The following is an 18108-nucleotide window of genomic DNA, read 5'->3' on the forward strand; positions in this document are numbered from 1 at the left end:
CTTTGTTTTTATAATCTTACTAAACATTTTGTGCAATCATGCTGGCTTCTGTACAGCAGGAATGTCCAACCTTAGCAACTTTAAGATTTGTGGACCTCAACTCCCAGAATTCCATGCTTGCTGAGGAATTCTGGGAGTTGAAGTCCACAGATCGTAAAGTTGCTAAGGTTGGACACCATTGTTCTGCAGTATTCTGGGTAATTTTCCTCTGATTAAACAGCTTGCAATTATTTCAATATCTTTTAGACACTTTCACCCATTTTGGTCCTTTTCATAATTCTATTTATAATTATTTTCAGATTTGATTTCTAGGGTCAACATTTGCATTTCAGTAACCACAGGTTTAGCGTCTCTTAAAATCAAGACCTCTGGTAAGAGCTAGTCATTTTCTTCCAATATTTTTTCTCTATGTATGGTTTTCACCCTGTTAAGTGTTCTGGAAGTCTCTTAAGATCTGATTCCCAGTTCCCAAGCTTGGAATTAGGGTATTTGCTGACAGAAGGAAACTTCTGTCACCAAGGTAAGTCAAAAAACATGCAGATGAACCCTCTTTAGAAGGATTTATGTTTTAACAGATATTGTGGTAATTAGAACATCTTATCATTGCTACCAATGTGATAAAACCTCATTTAGATTTAAATCTATTTGATACCAGAAGATAAAAGGTTTTGGTATCACAGTGAACATTATTGAGAGGTGTGAAGCTATTTTAAGAGGTATTGGCATAACATGACAAGGCAAGAAAATAGCAATCATGTTTTTAATTTTGCAGATAAAGAAGAAGCAATTGTACTTGATCAAGTGGAATTTAAGAATGAGATAAGTAAATAAAAATAATAATAGCTTAATTATTAAATATGATCCAACAAGGAGTCTTATAGCTAGTATTTAACATGGTAACTGGGATTGGAATTTCCATCATAAAGTGCAACATCGTATAACTATACATGAGATAGGAGGGATACACATGAGATAGGAGGGATACATATGAGATGAAATGATAGAAGGGGCTGAAGTTGCAGGAACTTTGGAGGAGAATGACTGTGTCATATTAGAATTCAATATAATTCAAACCCAAGTAATAGAATAAAATCAAACTAGTAGATTTATAAGAAAGAACTTGATAAGGATTCTATGGATGAAAATCATAAAAGGGAAAATAATTCAAGAAGCTTGGGAAACTCTGAAAAATGAGACTATAAAAGCCCAGTCTAGCACAATACCATTGGAAAAGAAAAAAAGAGATCCCAGAAGAAACCACCATGGTTGCATAAAGAAATCTGATAAACTGAAAGAGAAAAGGAAAGAATTAAAAAATGGAAAGAGAGACATGTAACTAAGGCAGAATATCAGCCTATAGCCCAAATCTGCAAATGAGGGGATAGCAGGATAAGTCATCAAATTTGCAGACAACACCAAGCTAGGATAAATAGCCAACACTTTGGAAGGTAGGCTCAAGATCCAGAAGAATCTAGACAGACTTTAACACTGGACCCTATCCAACAAAATGCAGTTCAGTGGCAAGAAAAGTTAAGATTTTATGCTGGGGCAAGAAAAACCAAGTGCACAGGTATAAACTAGGCATTACCTGTTTCAACAGCAGTAACTCTAAGGGGGATCTAGGAGTTCTAGTGGATAACCATTTAGGTATGAGCCAGCAGTGTGCTACAGCTGCCAAAAAAGCCATTGCAGTCCTAGGCTACAACAACAGAAGAATAGTATCAATATCATGTGAAATATTAGTACCACTATATATTGCTTTGGTAAGACCACACTTGGTCACCGCAGTACAAAAAAGATATTGAGACTCTAGAAAAGTGCAGAGAAGAGCAACAAATATGATTAGAGGGTTTGAGGTTAAAACATATGATAAATGGCTGCAGGAACTGGGTAGATCTAGTCCAACAAAGAGAAGGACTAGGGATGACATGATGGCAGTCTTCCAATATTTAAGAGGCTGTCACAGAAGAAGGGGGGGGGCAACCTATTCTCCAAAGTACCTGAGGGCAAGACAAGAAGTAAAAGAGAAATTCAACCTAGAACTAAGAAGAAAATTCCTGATAGTGAAAACAATTAATCAGTGGAACAGGATGCCTTCAGAGGTTATGTGTGTACTATCCATGGAGGTTTTTAAGAAGATATTGGACAATCATTTCTCCAGAATAGTATAAGGTCTCCTGCTTGAGCAGGGGGTTGGACTATAGACTCCAAGGTTTCTTCCAACTCTGTTATTCTATCACTTAACGATAGAAAGTTTGATACTTCTAGTTGCCATTTTTAAGCAAATCAATGTGGATCCTTAAATGAGGATGACATTACATGGTTAATAATTGTGATGTTCTGCTGGCTTAGTAGCTGCCAGTGAAGGTCATAAATTGTGATCACACAATGCTGCAATATTGTAATTGAAAGCTAGGTGCCAAACATCTGGATCATGTTCACATGACAAGGAAATTGCTGCAACTGTTATAAGTTTGAACGGTCACTGAACAAATAGACCTAAGCAAGGACCATCGGTATGTGAACCTAATCAAAGTCACTGGATAGGAGAGCAGGATACAAATCTATAGTCTATATCATTCAAGAGTCCATTGATTTTGTTATTAATAAAAGACCAAGTGTTCCTGTGTTCTATATTTTGCCGAAGATTGATAAATGAGACAGACTACCTCAAAAACAATCATCATTTCTTATAACAATAGTTCTTTTATTATCATTTATATCCACAGGTGAAAGAAATTTCTTCCTGTGTAAAGATTTTATTGAGATGTTAGAAAATAGATCCTAATAGATCAGATTCTTTGGTCTAAGCCATCAGGACTGTACTTAGCTGTACTTACAGCTAATAATTAGTCACAAAACCAAATGAAATAAGCAATGTGTAATGCTGTTGTGTGTGCAGTGCTTTGTTTCCTCTGGCAACAAGGAACATAATGGGGAATATTTTCTGACTGAGTTCATCAACCAGAGCTATATTTAAATTTTCAAAACTCTCATAGATTAAACACAACACACAATTGAGATTAAGGGCAGTTTTACACTTTTTGCTTGCCCCACCACTAAAATCAGCCACACTCTTCTTCTTGAATTCAGGAGAGGATGACCTCATAACCAATGGACTTTCCTCACCCCAAATTCCCCTTGCCCTCTAGAAGCTCATCACTTAATTGAACCCTTATATTTCTTATTGTAAAGCAGGGGTGGGGAACTATGGCCTTTTTATGACCTGTGGACTTCATGCTGGCTCAGGAATTCTGGGAATTGAAGTCCACAAATCGTAAAGGGGCCATAGTTCCCTACCTCTGTTGCAAAGGAATTTAAAGATCTTGTTATAAAAGAACTATTAAGGAGAGTCATGGAGGAGAAATTACATAGTCCAGACACTGAAGCAAGCATGAGAAAAAAAACTCTCAAAATAAAGTCACCTTGATTCTGTTGGTATAAGAATGGACAGAGATAACTGCTATTTGATGTCACCCTTTGAGGTAGATCAGGTCAGGAAACAGATACTGCAAGGCATGCTACATTATTGTTGTAGGGTATAATAACAGAAACTTCAAAGCCTGTGTAAGCTTCTTTGTCACTTTTGGACTATGTCATTACTTCTCCAAGGTCCTCCTTAAAGATTCTTTGATACTTAGGTAATATATAACTTTCTTTGTATCCAGTGGGTAGCCATTTCAGTTTCTGCCCAAGCTGTGTGAAGCATGCTTCCCTGGCTTTCCCGCCCCCTTGCCCTCAACACTGCAAAGTTTCTGTTTGGTTTTCTATTTCTAAATTTTTTAAGTTATACCATAGGAACTTGGGATGAAACTACCCTTCCAGTGAATATTTTCTGGTCGCTATGGAAGTGAAACCTCTATGCTTTCTTGTTATGAAGCTTCTATGGTATTTACTGGAGGACATGAGAAGTAGATTGTATATACTTAATTTTACATGTATTAACTGCAGTAAGAATTGTATTTGCCCAATATTGGAAAAATGAAAACTTACCAACGAAAGAACTAATTAAGAAAATTTTAGATAGTGCAGAAATGGACAGATTGACACTAAAGATAAAAGAGAAAGAAGGCTCAGTGTACTTTAGAGCATAGCTGGCTCAGGAATTCTGGGAGTTGAAGACCACAAGTCATAAAAGAGCCAAGGTTGCCTACCACGGATGTAGACCCTTGGGGTTTCAAAATGGAAATATGTGCCCAGGATGGAGTAAGGTATGGTGGATGACTAATAGTTGGTACTTTCATTGGACCCAAGATAAGAAAAAGAGAAAATATTTAGAAATAATGAAACATAGTGTAAATTCTAATTGTAACATTGGATATTGTAATAAGTTATTCATTAATGTTAAAAATTTAACAAGGGAAGGAAGGATGATTAATAGAACATATGGAATGGGGATTGATGTTAGTGGAACTGATCCATTGGAACTTTTTAGGATAGAGGTAACTCCTATTGTATTGAAACAAATGAAACACTATCAGGAAATAGAAACATTAGAAAAAGCAATTAAAAAGAAATGGGCAGGTGAAATTGAAACAGCAGGATCACGGGGAGCAAATGTGTAGTTACATAACATGATAACACATGATAAATTTCTAAATAAAACTAAATGCTGGATATGTCAGCACTTTCCTTCTCATGGACAAGAAGGAAATATAGGGGAAGGAATACCACCGCCCTTAATAAAACTGAGGAGTGTTAGCACAAGCATCGGAAGTAATGAAAATATTACAAACTCAGTACCCTTGTTGAATATAGATAATCTGAAGGCTGATTTTTGTGTAAGAAATAATAAAACTAAGGGTGTAAAGGTGGGGGAATATTCTCATTGTGATCATATTGTAGTTATCTCAACAAAACCAGCCAGCCAATTGGAATAGCAAATCAATAATACATCAGCATGAACCTGGATTATGGTTTCTCTGTGGGCATAGAGGATATAAGCAACTATCTGATAGCTGGTCAGGACTGTGTACTATAGAGTTGGTAACTGCCAGTATCCGTGTATTTGAAAATTTACCCATTAAGTCTAAACAAGAAAGTACCCAAGGAGAAACTTGGAAAAGAACAATATTATTCATGTATGGGATGGCACTAACTATGTTGATATAGTAAGACTCAGTAATTAGACTGAGAGTAAGTTTAATAACACCATAGGGGTATTGAATCAACTAAATAAAGAACAAGGAGAAATAAGAGATGTTGTCTTGCAAAATAGAGAAGGCTTAGATGTGTTATTGGCCAAAAAAGAGGGAGGCGGGCGGTAGTAAAAAGTCATGCTGTGTTTATATTTCAGAATACCAGCCTAGTATTAATAAAACTATACATAAAATGAAAGAAGCAATAGCAAGTAAAAAGCAGGAGGATAAAGAACAATGGGAGCAACCTTGGAACCCATTTCGCTTCATTAGCAATGGGTTCCCTAACCTTGGGGAATGGGCTAGAAATGGGTTTCTATTCCTTTTATTACTGTTAGTAATTTGCATTGTATGTTGCAGTTGTATACAATGTCTACCAGAATTAATTTCAGGATGTAAAGAAAATGTTATACAAAACTGACAGCAGAAAATATTACATATGACGTTAAACAATGTCCAGGTAACTTATGAAGAGGATATAGAAAGGGCAGAAATGATGTTACAAGAATTTGAACGGTATCAATATGTGAAAAATTTTAATGGATATCCATAAGAAAAAGGGTGGATGGTGAGGTTTACGAGAAATATATATGTTATATTTTTTCATAATGTAGATTAGTTTATGAAGACTATTTAGAGTCAGTATTTTAAAGCATAATCATATAGCCAAAGCGTAGCCATGTTTAACTCAGCTAAAGTGATGACATATAAAACTTTTGGTTTGAAGTAGGTAATAGCTACACTGTATAGACAGGCAAGGGAACAGAGTTGAAACATTTGTATTATTTGTATCATCCAGTTTAGACAAACAGGCTCCTATTGTGAGCCTGTTATTTGAATGAACATGAAAGTGGAAAGATAAGGTTAAAAAAAACAAAGGAACTATTAATTGTACAGCTGCAGTGTTTAATAGCTTTTTACTACTAACTAGGTGGTCGGAAAGCATGTGACCAGACTGGACCAATCAACTGGAAAGGATGGAAAGGATGGATGTGGCGTATTCTACGGGACAGGTATAAAGATTTATGCTGAACTAATTTGGGTGTGATCTCTGGATTTTATTTACCGAGATCCACCAGCCTTTGCAAACACTTCAGTAAAACTTGTTTTGTTTTCCAACACCTTTGGAATTGAAATCATCATCATCATCATCATCATCTACCAAGGCAAATAGGTGGGCGTGGAATGCTACAAGTACATCAGATGGTTGAAGAAGAAGAAATGGCTTTGGAAGAATATCTGAAGGACAATGATGAAGATGCATTGAAATTAGTATATCAGGAAGACTTACTGACTAATGGAGAGACCAAATTGGCCTACAAGAAAGACCAAATGAAGAACAGAATAGAGGCATGGGAAGACAAAGCACTACATGGCCAGTACATTAAAAGAATTGCTTGGAAAGCAGATAATAACAAGACCTGGCAATGGCTAAGAGCAGGAAAGTTGACAACTGGAGCACCACTTGAAGACCTTTGGCATTGACAAATTTGCCATTAGTCAATTGCAAAAGGTGGCCTTACTAGGAACTGCTTCCATCCTGCAACGATATCTGTAATACCATCAAACATCCACATCTGCCTATCCCAGGTCCTTGGTAAGGACTCGATAGGTAGACAAAAATGCCAAATCCAGTCTGAACATCTGACTGACTGTGCAATGATCAATAATAATAATAAAGTAGGAAGGGACCTTGGAGTCATCTAGTCCAACCCCCTGCTCAGGCAGAAAACCCTATATTATTTCAGACAAATGGCTGTCCAATCTCTTCTTAAAGACTTCCAGCATTGGAGCATTCACAGCTTCTGGAGGCAGGTTGTTCCACTAATTAATTGTTCTGACTGTCAGGAAATTTCTCCTTAATTCTAGGTTGCTTCTCTCTTTGGTTAGTTTCCATCCATTACTTCTTGTCCTGCCTTCAGGCGCTTTAGAGAATAGCTTGACTCCCTCTTCTTTGTGGCAGCCCCTGAGATATTGGAACACTGTTATCATGTCACATGTCATTTTATTTGTAAACAACCCAGAGTTGTGGAGGAGTTGGATGGCCCTGAAATTTAAATGAATGGGAAGGAAAGAAGGAAGGAAGGAAGGAAGGAAGGAAGGAAGGAAGGAAGGAAGGAAGGAAGGAAGATAAAATGATTGCACCAAAAATCCTTAGAGAGAGACTGCAATGTTCCAAAGACTGAGGAATTCTGATTTACACTAGGCATGCAGAAAGTTCTAGGCCATGGCATGTTTGCAGTATTCTAGGATCAAGAGGATTAAATATTGTGTAGTAAATATTATCTCCAGGGTGTCAATTGTATTCAGACTGAGTAGATCCCTTGATTAAATGGTGCTGCAGTGTTAGATGCCTGCCTCCCTGGAACATCCTGTTCTCCAAGCTAGACTTCTTTGGCTTTGCAGCAGCTCCAAATCAGACCATCGTTCCCAGTTCCCAGCTGGGATAAAATGTGGGCAGATTTATTAACCAGCATGAAGAGCAGAACGTGCATACGTGAAATGCATAGGCCAGGTCAAAACCAGCTGTTAATTTAATAGTGTGGTTACTAACCACACCTTTATTGTTGTTGTTGTTATGGCCACGGAAAATAGGGATTGCATCAAGGTTGTAGTGCACAGTAAATAGTTTAACCTTTTCCTATTCATTTAAAATCTCAGTACAAATCTATTTCCTCCTTTCTTGATTGTATAGCCTTCAATCTTATACAGCTTAATCCTGGATGGTTCACAAATAATAGTAATAATGATTAAAAAAACAACATAAAAAACCCCACAGAAATTCCTGGTGCCACCATGCATTTTGACATATCCACAAGGAGCTTTCCTTGGCTCCAGCCTCACACTATCCTGATGCTGATGGGAAAAAAGCCAGGTTTTCAAGGCTTTCTGGAAGGCTAAGAGGGTAGGGGCCCACTAGTTCTCTTGGAGGATATTAATCATAATCATAATCATAATCATAATAGTAATAATACAGTTGGAAGGGGACCTTGGAGGTCATCGAGTCCAACCCCCTGCTCAGGCAGGAAACCCTACACCATTTCAGACAGATGGCTGTCCAGTCTCTTCTTCTACATACAATGTGTTCATGTGAATTGCAAACTGCACCGTATCAAAAATAAGACAATTTTTTCTCTTTATCTTGTGGGTTGGTGGGTGGTGGTGGTGAGGAGGATAACCATCTGGACTGCTAAAGATGGATTTAGAAATTTTCCTCTGGTCCTGATAGCACTCTTTTAAACTAACTTCACCCTAAGAGAAGAAAAAGCTGAAAGCGAAAGAATTTACAAGATGTATATGTGAGATGCAAACTCCAGATTAAAATTTATCGTGGGCTGCCCATGACTACTAATACTGTACAACGAAGACACTGATTTCTCATGCCACCTAGACCAGAGAAATAAATTGGACCTCCATTCCTTTGTTTTTCCCAGCTGCTCACAAGCTGCAGTGACACCTACAGTACTGAAAAGTACATTCCAGTTGTGGCATTGCCTTCATCCATGGAAATAGAGCAAAATAGCAAGAGGCTGTTGTTCTCTGTCCTCTGCATAAATCTTTACTTCTGCTGGTGCTTTATTTGTGAATTAGATTGGAGTACCCCGTCCTCTGTATCTTTCCAACTAATATGTTTAGCATTGCTGTGAGTGTTTCTTACAGCTGCTGTTAAGAATAAGCTTCTGCTTACTGGATAGGTCGGTCATTATGAGATATATATTACACAGAACAGGGAGAAAAAAAATGATCAAAGCTGAGATCAGTAGGATTTATTATCCTGCCGATCCAGCAGGTTAGGATTTTCTACCTAATATGGCTATTGATACAGAAAGTGATTGCATAGACAAAAAGAGTGCTTAGGTAGTAGAAGAATGCCTATATGTTCTTTCAACAGTCTCCCTCCATCCCTATCTTAAATGGAGTAATGACATCCCACTGTGAGATGGTACTGTTTCTTAGGCAAATGACTAAACACTATTTATTATTGTGTAAGACTTCTCTTTAGGGAAGTTAAAATGTACGATAATCTCATACTTGTATAATTATCATATTATCTCAACAATTTTATAACCTCCTAGGCTAGGGGAACATTAATAAGTATTTTCTTTGTTATTGCCTTCTAAGAACTAAAGTCACATTGCACATCTGGAAACGTTTAATCTTTTATCCAATACTCTGCTTTTGTTCCTGACATTATGATAGAGATAGGTAGGTAGGTAGGTAGGTAGGTAGGTAGGTAGGTAGATAGATAGATAGATAGATAGATAGATAGATAGATAGATAGATAGATAGATAGATAGATAGATAGATCTAGATGCACTGAGGCAAGGTGTTTTTTGTGCAATTATTTTGTGGGATGTTACAGGGCGAAGATGTCAGCGTTTTATCATTTTCAATCTTGTGTTAACTCTAACTTCTTTCATTACTTTAATATTTATTTATCTATCAAATGCATATAGCCTTTCATCTTGTCCAGAGTCACTCTGGGTGATGTAGAATAAAATCAATAATTACAACTTATTACAAAGACCACTTTAAATAATTAGACATAAAAAACCCAAGATTTTTGAGATAGTTAAAATCTGAATGTCAAATGTGATACAATCAGTGTGTGGGCCTGTTGGAAAAAAATGTGTTTTGGAAGGTCACAAAGGTGAAGTAGATGTAACTGGGAAGAGATGGTGCTGCAGATAACTTGGCCCCATGTCATGTAGGGCTTCATTTGCACTTGAAAGAAAATTGGTGATCAAGGCAGCTCATGGAACAGAGGTATAAACATGTGCCTGTCCAGCAGCACCCAGTTATGCCACTGCATTTTGCACCAGATGGAGCTTCCATATAATCTTCAAAAGCAACCTAAATATCTCTCATCCACCACCAGTTACAGGGCCTTCATTGTGTTCATTGAGCCTGCAGCAATGTTGAAACTGAAAAATTTGGGCCTCTCCTTAGACTTTCCTGTTTACAGCCTTTCCTGTTTACATTGACCTCCTCTGTGGGCTGGCATAAATGCCAGTGTTGGAAAGACCTGTCTGTGCTCTTTGCTTTTGCCCTCCTTTCAGGAAAATGCAAAGATAGAACTCTTTCAAAACCCTGCCCTTCAACAACAATAATAATGACAAATGCATACAAAATTGAGAAGACAGCAATAGCTGTATTTTGTCCTGCCTTCAGATGCTTTGGAGAACAGCTTTACTCCCTCTTCTTTGTAGCAGCCCCTGAGATATTGGGACACTGCTATCATGTTACCCCTCATCCTTAAGCTAGACATACCCAATTCCAGCAACTGTTCCTTATATGTTTTAGCCTCCAGTCCCCTAATTATCTTTGTTGCTCTTCTCTGTACTCTTTCTAGAGTCTCAACATCTTTTTTATATCGTGGTGACCAAAACTGGATGCAGTATTCCAAGTGTGGTCTTACCAAGGCATTGTAAAGTGGTATTAACAGTTTACGTGATTTTGATTCTATCCCTTTGTTAATGCAGCCTAGCACTGTGTTGGCTTTTTTGGCAGCTGCAGCACACTGCTGGCTCATATTTAAGTGATTGTCCACAAGGACTCTGAGGTCCCTCTCACAGTTACTACTATTGAGCAAGGTACCACCTATACTATACCTGTGCATTTCAATTTTCTTGCCTAAATGTAGAACCTTACTTTTTTCACCATTGAATTTCTTTTTGTTAGATAGCGCCCAATGTTCAAGTCTGTCAAAATCCTCCTGTATCTTAAGCCTGTCTTCTGGAGCAGGGCTTTTCAACCCCTTTTCACCCATTGTACCACTTTTAGGATATGGCAATATCTGAGTACCACCAGTCGCCTAGCAAGGTGTCAAAAACTTGATGAAAAAAAAAGGGAAAAAGTGATAAAGTACAGGTAGTCCTCGACTTACAACAGTTCACTTAGTGACTGTTTGAAGTTACAATGGCACTGAAAAAGTGCCCCCCAAAGCACAGCCAAGCAAGACACCTGCCTACCTGCCCGGCGGCGCTGTCATTCCCCTCCCCCACTACAACTTTTCTAGGATGGTCGTGTACCACCTGCCAGGTGCCAATGTACCACAGGTGGTACCCATACCACTGGTTGAAAAGCCCTGTTCTGGAGCATTGGTTATCCCTGCCAGCTTGATGTAGTCTGCAAATTTGATGAGTTCCCCATCTATCCCCTCATCCAAATCATTGATGAAGACACTGAAGAGCACTGGGCCCAGAACAGCTGCCAAAAAAGCCAACACAGTGTGAGGCTGTATTAACAGAGGGATAGAATCAAGATCACATGAAGTATTAATACCACTTTACAATGCCTTGGTAAGGCCACACTTGGAATACTGCATCCAGTTTTGGTCAGCACAATGTAAAAAAGATGTTGAGTAACAGAGCAACAGAGAAGAGCAACCAAGATGATTAGGGGACTGGAGGCTAAAACATATAAGGAGCGGTTGCTGGAATTGAAATGAAAAAATTAAAAGGAAAAGGAAAATAAAAAAGAAAAGGAAAAGGGAAAAAGAAAAAAGAAATAAAAAGAAAAAAATGTAAAAGAAAAGGAAAGAAAAACAAAATGAGAAAGAAAAGAAAAAAGAAAAAGAGAAAAAGGAAAAGGAAAAAGAAAAGAAAAAAGGAAAAAACAAAAGAAAAAATAGAAAAAAGAAAAAGGGAAAGAAAAGAAAAGAAAAAAGAAAAAGAAAAAAGGCAAAAGAAAGAAAAAGGAAATGAAAATGGAAAAGAAAAAAGGGAAAACATAAAAAAAGGAAAAAAGAAAAAGACAAGTAAAAAAGAACCAAGACAAAAAAAGAAAAAGAAAAGTAAAAAAAAGAACCAAGACAAAAAAAGAAAAAAAAGGAGAAAACAGAAAGAAAGAAAAAGAAAAAGGAAAAGGGAAAAAAGGAAAAGAAAAAAGGAAAATAGAAAAAAGAAAACAAAAAAGAGAAAACAAAATTAAAGGAGTAAAATCAAAATGAAAAAAGAAAAAATATAAAAAGAAAGAAAAAGAAAAAAGGAAAAAGGAAAGGGACAGGGAAAGGGAAAGGAAAAAGAAAAAAGGAAAAAGAGAAATTAAAAGAAAAATGAAAAAGAAAATGGGAAAAACAGGAAAAGGAAAAAAACAAAACAAACTGTAAAAAAACAAAACGAAAGAAATAAAAACAACAAAAAAAGAAAAAGGGAGAGGAAAAGGAAAAAAGAAAAAGAAAGAAAAATTAAAATAAAAAGGGAAAAGGGGAAAGAAAAAAAGGAAAAGAAAAATATGAAAAAAGACAAAGAAAAAACAAATAGAAAAAGGAAAACAAAAAACAAAAAAGGAAAAGGGAAAAAGGAAAAGGTGAAAGAAAAAGGGAAAGAAAAAGAATATGAAAAAGAAAAGGAAAAGGAAAAAAGAAAAGGAAAAGGAAAAAAGAAAAAGAAAAAGGAAGAAAAGAGAAAAAAGAAAGAAAAAAATAAAAGAATCAAAATAAACAAGAAAAAAGAAAAAGAAAGATAGAAAAAAGGAAAAGGAAAAAAGGAAAAAAGAAAAAGAAGGAAACAAGAAAAATAAGAAAAAGAAAAAGGTATCAAAAAATAATATGAAAAATGAAAAAAAAAGAAAATGAAAAATTTAAAGAAAAAGAAAATATTAAAGAAAAAGGGAAAGGAAAAGAAAATGAGAAAGAAAACAAAAAAGGGAAAAAGAGAATAAGGAAAAGGAAAAAGAAAAAGAAAAAAGAAAAAAGAAAAAAAGAAAGGGAAGAAACAGAAAAAAGAAAAAGAAAAAATGAAAACACATACAGAAAAAGAAAAAGAAATGGGAAAAGAAAAAGAAAAATAACAAAGAAAAAAGGAAAAGAAAAAGGAAATGAAAAGAAAAAAGGAAAAAGGGAAAAAGAAAAAGAAAGAATGAAAAAGAAAAAATTAATAAGAAAAAGAAAACAAAAAAGGGAAAGAAAACAAAGCAGAATAAAAGGGAAAAGAGAGTAAGGAAAAGAAAAAGGGAAAAAGAATAAGGAAAAGAAAAGAAAAAAGGGAAAATATAAAAAATTAAAAAAGAAAAGTGAAAAAAGAAAAAAGAGAAAGAAAACGGAAAAGAGAAAGAAAAGGAAAAAAGAAAGAAAAAAGAAAAAGGGAAAGAAAAAGAAAACAGAAAAGAGAAAAGGGGAAAGGGAAAGAAAAGAAAAGAAAAAAGAAAAAGAAAAGTGAAAAGGAAAAGAGAAAAAGAAATAGAAAAATTAAAAGGAAAAAAGGAATAGAAAAAGAAAAAAGAAAAAAGGGAACGAAAAAGAAAATGAAAAAGAAAACAGAAAACAGAAAAAAAGGAAAGAAAAGGGAAAAGAAAAAAATGAAAAAGAAAAGAAAAAGTGTCCCAGATAATCTTGCGGACCCTTCTGTGCTATGCAACACTTCTGTGCTATGTCCTGGATGGGAGGGAGGGAGGGAGCTGCCAATGATCTTTTCGGCCATCCTCGCTACTCTCTGCACCGCCTTCCTGTCTGAAGCAGTGATGCTTCCAAACCAGACAGTAATGCAATATGACAGGATGCTCTCGATTGTCCCTCTGTAGAAAGTGGTAAGGATAGGAGAAGGAAGATGTGTTTTTCTCATGCAACACAGAAAATGCAGGCGCTGTTGTGCCCGCTTCACCAGTGTCTCGCTGTTGAGCGACCAAGCCAGCCTACTCGTTAGCTGCACACCCAGGAATTTGATGCTGGTAACCATCTCCACAGGTGAATCATTAATGCCCAGAGAAGTGTGGCTGTGCCTGCCTTTTCTGAAATCGACAATGATCTCTTTGGTTTTTCCAGTATTTAAAACTAGGCTGTTTTCCTTACACCAGTTCACCAACCCCTCAACCACCTTGTGGTAAGCTTCCACCTTGTCATCCTGAATAAGGCCCACTACTGTTGTATCATCTGCGAACTTCACAATATGGTTGGTGGCAAACCTAGCACAATAGTCATGGGTCAACAGGGTGAACAGCAGCGGACTTAAGACGCAGCCCTGAGGAGAACCTGTGCTCAAGACAATGGTATTAGAGGTACTTGTTCCAACTCGCACATATTGGGGCCTATTGATAAGAAAATCAAAAATACAGTTGCATAAAGGAGTGTTTAAGCCTAAACAGTCAAAGAAAAATAGAAAAATTAAAAGGAAACAGGAAAAAAGAAAAAAAGGAAAAGGAAAAGAAGAAAAAAAGAAAAAATAGGAAAAAAAGAAAAAGGAAAAACAAATAGAAAAAGGGAAAAAGAAAAAAGGAAAAAAAAGAAAAAGAAAAACAAAGAAAAAGAAAAAGAAAATCAGAAAAAGAACAAAGAAAAATAAAAAAGGAAAAAAGAAAGGAAAAAAGAACAAAGATGAATAAAAAAGGGAAAAGGAAAAAGGAAAAGGAAATGGAAAAGAAAAAGAAAAAAGGAAAAGGAAAATGGAAGAAAAAACAAAGAAAAACAAAAAAGAAAAAAGAAAAGGAAGAAAGAGGAAAAGAAAAGAAAAAGAAAAAGAGGAATAAAAAGGGAAAGGAAAAAGAAAAAGGATTTGAAAAATGAAAAAGAAAAAGAAAGGAATAAAAAGAAAAAGAAAAAAGAAGAAAAAGAAAGAAAAATTAAAAGAAGAAGGAAAAAGAACAAGAACAAGAAGAAAAAAGAGAAAGAGGAATAAAAAGGAAAAAGGAAAAGAGAAAGGGAAAAAGAAAAAGAAGAAAAGAAAAAAGATATGGAAAGAAAAAAAGAAAAAAGGAAAAGGAAAAAACAAGAACAAGAAGAAAAAAGAGAAAGAGGAATAAAAAGGAAAAGGAAAAAAGAAAAAAAATAAGAAAAAGATATTGGAAAAACAGAAAGGGGAGAATCAAAAAAAGAAAAAAAATGAAAACACAAATAGAAAAAGAAAAAGAAAAAAGAAGAAAAGGAAAAGAAAAAGGAAATCAAAAGAAAAAAGGAAAAAAGATAAAAAAGAAAAAAGAAAAAGAAAAAGGAAGAAAAAACAAAGAAAAAGAAGAAAAGAAAAAACAGAAAAAAAAGAAAAAAATGAAAAAACAAAAGAAAAAATAGAAAACAGAGAAAAGGGAAAAAGAAAAAAGAAAAAAAATTAGAAAAAGAAAAAGAAAAAAGAAAAAAAGAAAAAGAAAAAAATAATGAAAAAGAAAAAATTAATAAGAAAAAGAAAAAAGGGAAAAGGAAAAAAAAGGGAAAAAGAAAAAGAAAACGGAAAAAGAAAAAGGAAAACAGAAAAGAAAAAAGAAAATGGAAAAGAAAAAGGAAAAGAAAAAAAAGAAAAAATCAGTGTCGAATCCATTGGCGATGCCCATTTTGCTAGCCAAATTCATAAAGAGCTAACCCTAATTCTAGTTAAACCTAATCCCAAAGGGATTTTCCCATGTAATTTACAAGGGAATCTACATAAGACAAACTTGAAAAGTCAGCACCCTCCTAAACGTAACTCTCCGAATCCATTGCCCGTGTCTACTTTTCTCTTTGAATTCATAGAGACTTAAATCTAGCCCTAGTAGGATTTGCCCTCCAAAGGGATTTTCCCATATATTTTTCTAGGAAACATAGATAAGGCAGGCTTGAAGTCACCGCACCCCTAAGTGTAACCACGCACTCCAAATCTGTTGGCAATGTCCATTTTTCTCTCTGAATTCCAGAGACCTAACCCTAAACCTTGGTGGATTTGCCCCCAGTGGGATTTTCCCATGTAATTTACCCAGAAACGTAGATAAGTCAGCACCCTCCTAACCATAACCCTGCACTCCGAATCCATTGGCAATGTCCATTTTGCTGTCAGAATTCATGGAGATCTAACCCTAGCCCTAGATGGATTTGCCTCCAGTGGGATTTTCCTATGTAATTTACTAGGAAACATAGATAAGATAGGCGCGAAAAGTCAGTGCCCTCCTAATTACATTCCAAATTCATTGGTGATGCACGCACTCCAAATTCATTGGTGATGTTCATGCACTCCAAATTCATTGGTGATGTTCATTTTGCTCTTCGAATTCATAGAGACCTAACTATAATCCTAGGTGGATTTGCACCCAATGGGATTTTCCCCTGTATTTTACCAGGAAGCGTAGATGAGGTAGGCTCGAAAAATCAGCATGCTGCTATGCGTAATCTTGCACTCCGAATCCATTGGGAATGTCCATTTTGCTATCCAAATTAATGGAAACCTATTGCTAACCATAGGTGTATTTGCTCCCCAATGGAATATGCCCATGTATTTTACCAGGAAATGTACATAAAGGAGGCTCAATAATCAGCGCCCTCCTAACCATAATCATGTGCTTTGAATCCATTGGTGATGTCCATTTTCTTATACGAATTCATAGAGACCTAACCCTAACCCTAGATGGATTCACCCCATAAAGAGATTTTCCCATGTATTTTCTCATGGATCAATGTGCTCACTTTTTAGCCTGCCTTATTTACATTTCCCATTAAAATACATGGGGACAATCCCATGGGGGGGGGGCAAATCCAGGTAGGGAAAAGGTTAGGTTTCCATGAATTCAGAGAGCCAAACAGATGTCACCAACAGATTTGTAGCACATGAATATGCTTATGAGGGTGCTGACTTTTTGAGTGAGCTTTATCTATATTTTTTGATAAAATACATGGGGAAAATCCCATTGATGGGCAAATACTTCTAGAGTTAGGATGGTGTTCAGAGAGTTCAGAGAGCAAAATGGACCTTGTCAACAGATTCAGAGTGCCTGGTTATGCTTATAAGAGCACTGAGTTTTCAAACCTTTCTTATCTATGTTTCCTGGTAAAATACATGGAAAAATGCCATTGTAGAGAAATCCGTCTGGATTTAGGATTTAGGTCTCCATGAGTTCAGAGAGTGAAATGCACAATGGATTTGGAATGCATATGTATGCTTTGGGGGGGGGGGGTGACTTTTCAAACTTGCTTTATCTACTTTTCCTGGTAAAATACATGGGAAAATTCCATTGGGGCCAAATCCAAATGGGTTAGAGTTAGGGTTAGATCTTCATGAATTCACAGAACAAAATGGACATTGCCAACAGATTTGGAACGCATGGTTATGCTTAAGAGGGTGCTGAGTTTTTGAGTACAGTTTACCTATTTTTCTTGGTAAAATACATGAGAAAATCCCATTTGGAGGGCAAATCCACTTTCGGAGAGCAAAATGGACATCGTCAATGGATTTTGGAGCATTTTCTTCTTCGGGCATCCAATATGGCCAATTTTTAAAAACAGCAACCAGCACAATTTTTAACATGAAATGCCACCCTCAATGTTTTCCCTTCATCTGCTGAATACAATTTTGGCCTCCTGGGCATTTGCTTCACTGACCCTGGAGTCAGGAATTTTCTTTCCCTGGCACCCAGTATACTACTTTAAAAAAACAGCAACTAGTAGTGTTTTTAAGCATGAAATCTCATCCCAGCATCCCTTTTTGCCTTACAGCCATCAGCTTGCCTGAACCTGGAAATACGAATTTTCTTGCCCGAGCACCAGATATCTTTGATTTTTCAAAAGCAGCAACCAGCATCATTTTTAAGCATGAAATTCCACCCCAAATGTCTTACCAGTGTCTGTTTCTGTGTTTGTGTTGAATAAGATTTTGTTTTCCCAGCAACACAAGTACATGATCCTGGCATCCAGAATTTTCTTCCCTGGGCACCAGATATGGTCGATTTGGTGGTGGTGCAGTGGTTAGAATGCAGTATTGCAGACTAACTCTGCTGACTGCCAGCAGTTTGATTCTGAACGGCTCAAAGTTGACTCAGCCTTCCATCTTTCCGAGGTCGGTAAGATGAGGACCCAGATTGTTGGTGGCAATAGGCCGACTCTGTAAAACGCTTAGAGAAGATTGTAAAGTACTATGAAGTGGTATATATAAGTGCTATTGCTAGTGCTAATGCTATTTTAAAAACCAGCAACCAGCACATTTTTAAGCATGAAATTGCACCCCAAATGTCATCCTGGTGTCTGTTTCTGCCTTTACGCTGAAAAAAAATTGGCTTCCTACTATCCATGTCCCTGACC

Source organism: Crotalus tigris, unplaced genomic scaffold (genome assembly GCF_016545835.1).
Source record: "Crotalus tigris isolate CLP2741 ecotype Arizona unplaced genomic scaffold, ASM1654583v1 scf7180000024345.2110221, whole genome shotgun sequence".
In the NCBI taxonomy this organism is placed as follows: Eukaryota; Metazoa; Chordata; class Lepidosauria; order Squamata; family Viperidae; genus Crotalus; species Crotalus tigris.